Source organism: Microtus ochrogaster, chromosome 4 (assembly GCF_000317375.1).
Source record: "Microtus ochrogaster isolate Prairie Vole_2 chromosome 4, MicOch1.0, whole genome shotgun sequence".
NCBI lineage: Eukaryota > Metazoa > Chordata > Mammalia > Rodentia > Cricetidae > Microtus > Microtus ochrogaster.
This window is the reverse complement of record NC_022011.1, coordinates 25719338-25726579: the sequence shown is the minus strand read 5'-3', so window position 1 is coordinate 25726579 and position 7242 is coordinate 25719338.

Sequence of the window (7242 nt, the reverse complement as noted above, 5' to 3'; positions counted from 1 at the left end):
CTCTCTCTCTCTCTCTCTCTCTCTCTCTCTCTCTCTCTCTCTCTCTCTCACACACACACACACACACACACACACACACACACACACACACACGAACCACCAGTCCCAATACTGATACCCAAGGAGAGCTCCCACTGGGTTTGATGGGCCTGGCGCTTGCTGGCATCTCCTAGGAGGGATGAGGAATCCCGATAAAAGGCAGACATTGGAGAGATTGAGGAAAGAAGAGATCTCACTTTAGGTTCAGATGCTCATAGTTAAAGCCCATTCCAGGGCCCACGGTTGCTAAGGATGAGGTCATATTGGCTGGACACCTTCCATTCCCTCCACTCCTTCTCTCCAGAGACCAAATAACAGTGTCCCTCTCCTGGAACCTAGACAGGGCCTCAGAAAGGATACAGAACTGCATGATTAAATAGAAAGAGAACAAGGAGAAAGGTGTAGTAGAACACGGTGCCCTGCTGAATACGGACTTCTCCTAGAATTGGTTCTTGAGCAAAGGGTGCGCAGAAGAGCAGGGCTGATGGGAAGAGCCTAGCAATATGGGTAGAGAGGGAGGCAGGATTTGCTCAGGACTGAACCAGGCAGCAAGGGCTGTAAAAAGATGCATGGGGCCTTAGGCGGGGAGTCAGAGAAACCAGCTTCTGGCTCAGATGCACCTCAGGAGAGTTTCCCTAGGGCCAGTGTAGCCATAAAAGGAGGATGAGGTGTAGGACACAGGCTAGTTCAAGACCCAAGGGAGGCAGGCTAGGAAGCAGGAACGTGTGAGCTATACTGCGCAGTGGGACCATGTGGGGAGTCAACAGAGCCTATCCGAGAGACCAGTGTGGTGTGGGGGGAAGTTATCTCCACTGACCAGCCTCACAGACAGCTGCGGTAGAGAGCTACTGCGGACTCCAGGTCAGGAAGTTTAGGGTGGTGAGGCTGTGGGATTGTTGACTGACCCCAACAACGTTTCATCTCTCCTTCCACAGACCCCATTCCATCCTGGGGCTGATTGTACAGTCATCTAGTGGACTGAGAACCTCCCACAGGAACAGGAAGTTTCTGCTACCAACCAGTAGATTAAACAGTTTCCCGGGGCTGGGCAGATGGCTCAGCAGTTAAGAACATTGCCTGCTCTTCCAAAGGTCCTGAGTTCAATTCCCGACAACCACAAGGTGGCTCACAACCATCTGTAATGGGGTCTGGTGCCCTCTTCTGGCCTTCAGATGCACACGCAGAAAGAATATTGTATACATAATAAATAAATAAATATTTAAAAAATAAATAAACAGTTTCCCATGTGGGCATATAGGACTAGATTTGGCTCTTTCGTGGGGACCTTGGCATTATCATTTCTGGATTGGGGCTGGACCAAATATGCTTATGTGGTTCTCCCGACAAAGTCTCGATCGTCTGAGACCAGACAGTTCTACAGGCAGCCCACACGGTTGCGGGGGAAGCTGCCTCTGTGAAACACAGGAAAACCACAAGTATAGGTACTCCCCATCCTAAGATGGAAAGGGCACTGTGCAATGGCCCACCACCTATTATCTGAGATTTTAGGCAAGATGCCTTTCGTTCTGGACCCTGTTTCCTACTCAGCAAAATCGGGGTTGGGGGCTGTTTTGAAAAGTGAAGGACCTGGTCCCTGCACCATGCCAGACGCTGGTGTCCAGTCGTGAAGAGAAGCCTCTTGGCTCACTGTTCCAGGCTGGCCCTCGCCTCCTCTCAACACTGTCCACCTAAGCAGGGATACCCTGACCAGCTTTTTCTCAACCCTCTGTTTTCCTAATCAATTTGTCACCTGGCTCTTGCCTTGTCACCCTTCCCGTGACAGCTGCTCATGCTCCACCGAGATCCATTCCTGTTTGTGTGTTCTCACAAATGCTTTCCTGCTTCTTCCACTAGAATGTGATTCCCGAGGTCAAGGACAAGCCCTGCCTGTTGACTGGGAACCTTGGTTGTACTGGTATTCTTTCCTTTGCGGTTCACATACCACCTAACCCTAATGGGGGGGGGGGGGTAGAAAGGAAGGCCTTTAGCCAACCCGGCAACTGGTGCAATTGTTGTTTCCAGACGAACACCTACCTCAGGCCATTCTGATCCCGGAATTCCTTCAGTTGGGAACTTTAGGGTCTTTGCCGATCTGAGAATCACTCAACCTCTCGGTAACGACTTCTAGTCTCAGCTGTGACATTGCATCTTCTAGTTTGCAGCTGTCGTTTTGAACTAGAACTGTCCTTAAGGCCGTCCTTGAGAGGTTAGTAGTACCCTGTATCTGGCACACTCTTGTCCAGATTCCCGAGGAGAAAGGACAGTTACATCAAGTCATTCTTTTGTTTGTTTGTTTGTTTTTTGGTTTTTTTTGTTTTTTTGTTTTTTTTACATCAAGTCATTCTTGTTGATGACGTCCCTGGGTCAGCGTGCTGTGGCCTTCGGCGGTTGGAGAAGCCTTTTAGAAGATACTTTCTACAGATGACAGCTTACTGTATTAGCCGCTTTTTTTTATTGTTCGGCAAAATAACTGGCAAGAAACAATTGAATGAAGGAAAAAATTATTTTGGCATAAAGTCTGAGAGTGCGGTCCACCATGGTGTGGTGTGCAGCATGGAGCTTGAGGCTGTAGCACATCACGCTGCCCATCTGCGCTCTATGTGAGGCCATAAGGTTCGTGAACTGGACAAGGGGCTGGATATTGAAACACACAAAGACTCACAGACAGAGACATGGGTAATCCTTGAAACAGGAATGCCCCTTTTATTGTGGTCAGGGACAGCTTATATAGGGATCCTTAACTGCTAGCCACGCCCCAGCCAAACCCACCAGAAATCACTCCCCTGCCATCAGGAACTCCTGAGGGTCTCGTGCACAGAGCAGCTGCAGGCTGTCTCAGAGCAGAGGAAAACAAGTTGTTTACAAGAAATTCAGGATCTGGGGGTTCACAGCTCCCAATATGAGGCAGCTGGTCGCATGGTGTCCACAGTCAGGAGGCAGAGAGATGAATATCAGTGTTCAGCTGGCCTTCTTTTCATTCAGTGCAGGACCCCAGCCCAGGGATAATACGACTCCCGTTCAGGTTGGGTCTTCCCACCTCAATTTAACCTTCACAGACACAGCTAGAGGTGTGCTCCCACCCAAAGGTGTGTTTCCACGCTTGTCAGGGTTGACATCACATTTACCAAAGGAGAGGATTTCACAAACTGGGCAACAGTAAAAAAAAGCTAAGAAGCTGCGAGTGTACACTCCATTAATATCCTTGACTCTTGAGTGGAGGTGGTTGTGTAGAGGCGACTTCCCTTCTAGAGCGGGGATTCCCTCTGAAACATCGCCACCCAGTGGCCATTTTCGTTACTGCCAGGACACCTCCAAGAACACACGTTTCTTCGCACCTTGGAGGGCTCTATACAAGACAAGGATTCTCTCTGGTTCAGGCGCACCGGATCTTGGCACTTGTCTTCCTATCCCAGTGGGAGCCACATGAAGACATCTTCCAGATGCCTGAACAAGGTAGCTCTTCCAAGTAGGTGACCCCTTCGTCCTCTCAGATGATCCTGAGGTATGGTGGAATATGTTTGATCTGGTGTTGCCATCCTCAACAAGCCACATGCCCAAGATTTCCAACAGCACTGAAATGAGGGTCTTTCTTGCAGGCTCTGGGTAACATTTTAATATAGTAAACGGCACCTGGTGATGTACTGAGCACAGAGTGATCATGTATTAGTGTGACCTTGACCCAAAGGTCAACATACAGACAGACTGGCACAGGGTATAACATAATTTCGGAGATGGTGGGGGCAATGTTGCTGATAAGACACACGTTTTTTGAATAGCAGGGGGGATGATGAATATTTTGTGTATTCAACTGTAATTGTACAAACCTTGTATCTTATGCAATTCTTCATTTCACACAGTGAGAACTAGAACACCTGGAGCTGGATGCTCCCATATAGTGCCTGCCTCACAACATACATTCACATCCCGGAACCCACCTAAAAACCTAGGGATCATGGCGTGTGGTTTCCAGCACTGGGGAGGTAGACACAGGTGTATCCCTGCCACTCACTGGCCCGTCAGCCCGCACAAATTAATGAGCTCTGCATTCGGTGAGAGACATTGTCATAAAAAGTAGCGTGAAGAGCCATGAAAGAAGATCCTAAACATCAATAACTCTTGCATCCGTATTTGTGCATACATACATGCACATAACACACAGCACACACATACACACATACATACACACACAATGCCAATAAAATCTTTTTGAAAATAATAACGGTCTTCTCACTAAATTGATTCATTTACACTTAATGTAAATACCCGCGTATTTAACTTAAATCCATTATCTGACTGTCTGAACATTCTACACGACCTTTCAACTTTCCTGTCTTCTCTTGAATGTCCCCTCCCCCCGTGTTCCACTCTCGCCTCTCACTATGTTGACATTTCTGAGTTATTTGCATTTCTTTCAGCAACTGTGGAGAAATTTGTCAAAGTTCATCATGACCTGGTGTGCTTGCTACATTCCCAGATATGTCAGGACATCTGACCTCTTAGAAGCCATGGCAGTACTGGCCAGCAGCACGGTGATACTGGCCCAGTGGGTGCCAAGCATTAACGCTCTCACACCCCCGGCACCACCAAAAGTTCTTTCTTCTTGCATATTGATGAAGAGGGATATTTAACGAAGACATACAACAGCCGGAGAAAATAGATTCATTCTGAGTTGTTGTTCTGGAGTAGGAATGGAGTCCAGAACCTTGCTCCCTCTGGAAATGCCCTTCCACTGACCCCTGGTCCCTCATTGGGGGATTCCAGACAGGCACACTACAGCTGAGCCTCTCCAACACGCCTCTGTTCATAAATCCTAATTATTCAGATATGTCAGATCTGTTTGGCTCTGTTGTATTTCTTTCCCGTGGAATAAGCCTCTTGTACACTGTAAAGATTTATCACTCAAATTGGTTTAATAAAATGCTGATTGACCAGTAGCCAGGAAAGAAGTGTAGGTGGGGTGACCAAACAAGGGATGATGGGAAGAAGGGCAGAGTGGCAGGCAAACACAGAGAAGCAAGATGAGAATGCTGTACTGTGAAAAGGAAGAAAGCCACGTGGCAAAGTATACATAGAAATAATGAAGTGTAAGAGTTAGCCAGTAATGAACCTGAGTTATTGGCTGAGCATTTATAATTTATATTAAGCATCTGCGTCAATCAAATATTTGGGAAGCGGCTGCTAAGTATTTGGAAACAGACAGGCAGGAAATAAACATCCAATTAAGTTCCTTCTTATATAATCAAGAATCATTAGATTGTTCTAGCAAATCATTACCTACCTCTTCTTGCTTTTATTCTCTTGTTTGTCTCCGAGTTCATTGCTGAGATCACTTTCCCTTTGTGTTGCCTTAAAGTTGGGAGTGGGGGATGAAATTGCTCAGGCTTTGTTTTGCTGAAAACATCAATTTATCTTTTCCTTTGAGGGATATTTTCAGTGGGTATAAAATTTCCAGTTAGCAACTGTCTCTTTCAGCGTTTTGGTGCTTTTGAGGGAAATTTTAAAATCTTTAAGCTGATTTATTTATGCAAACTCTTGAAAAAAAACTGTGTGTATATAGTGTATGTGTCTCTGTGTGTGCACCTGTGTATGTGTATGTGTGCATATGTATATATTTATGTATGTGTGGGTGGGTGGGAATAAGGCATGTGTGTACATGTGTATATGTGCATGGCGCATGTGTGTTCATGTATGTAAGTGTTGGCACATATAAGCTACAGCATAAAAATAAGAGTCAGAGGACAGCTTCTAGTGTCAGTTCCTGCCTTCACCTTGTCTAAAACACCATCTATTTGCCATTCATCTGATGTGTACTGCAGGCAAGCTGGCTCATGAACTTCCAGGAATCTCCACTTCCTGTTTCTTAGCAGAAGAACTGGGCTTCTGGATGTGAGACACCACATCTGGCTTCATGTGGCTCCTGGGGACCCAAATTCAGGCTCTCAGGATTGAACTGTGTTGTGATTATTTCTGGTCAGCCTGACACAAACCTAGGGAATGCCTGGGAAGAGAGACGCTCAGTAAGGAACTCCCTCTATCAGATTGGCCTGTGGGCTCCTCGGTGGGGACATTTTCTCCACTGGTGATTTGTGTGGGAGGGCCCAGACCACTATGGGCAGTGCTGCCCCGGGGCAGGTGAGCCTGGGCTGCACAGTAAAGAAACATACCTGAGTAAGCCACAGGAAGCAAGACAGTAACTAGCGTTCCTCCAAGGTCTCTGCTTCAGTTCCTTGCCTCCAGGTGACTGCCTTGAATTCCTGGCATGGCTTCCCTCAGATTGTGGCCTGTAAGCTGTAAATCAGATAAATCCTTTCCCCCTCTGTTTCTTTTGGTCAGGATGTTCGTCACAGCAACCAAAACGCAAGCTAGGACTTCCGGCCAACACTTTACCCATTGAACCACTTCCCTGTCCTTGTTTACTAAACTACAAGAGGCTCAATCCTAATGACTGTCTATCTTTTCCAGAATGAACATCTTTAAGCGTTTTTAAAGCCCCTTGTGATAAAATTCACTTCCTGTCCTTGTAAGGTATTTTGTTTGTGTTAAAATGAAAACTTTGAAATTATAGGATACTAGGATTAGTCCCGGCTCTCCCTTTCAGCATCAGGTCTTGGAGGAACTTGAAGATACGTAGCTTCCAAAGATTTTGTTTGCTTTGATTTCTCATGGCACCTGAAGGGGACCAGGGGCTCTGAGCCTACCACCAAGTTAGACCCTCAGCCCCTTCCACGGGCTTTTCTAAGTGTTTAAGTAGGACATGCGTGAAGCCAGCATTCACTGACAGTGTGCATGCCCCGTGCCATCTCTCAGCCCCAAGGACTGAATTAAGAATGCAAGGGAAATAAAAGAAATATGCTCTCCGCTCCCAGGGAACCTACAGTCCATCCAGGAGAGAAGGCCCATAAATAAACTCTTTACCAAACAAGCATGGCCAACATGGGAAGCATTCACAAGCTGGTGTTAGTCGTATAATATGACTTTGCTTTGCCAGGTGAGGGTCTCAAGTCCCTGACTGGAGTGCAGAGTCATGGCATTTACAGTTTCTGGTTACCAGAGTAGTCAGTGCATCAGAATATCTATTCATTGGATTATTGTATTAATTCCTGGTGAATTCTCTCTCTCTCTCCCTCTCTCTCTCCCTCTCTCTCTCTCTCTCTCTCTCTCTCCCTCCCTCCCTCCCTCCCTCCCTCCCTCTCTGTCTCTCTC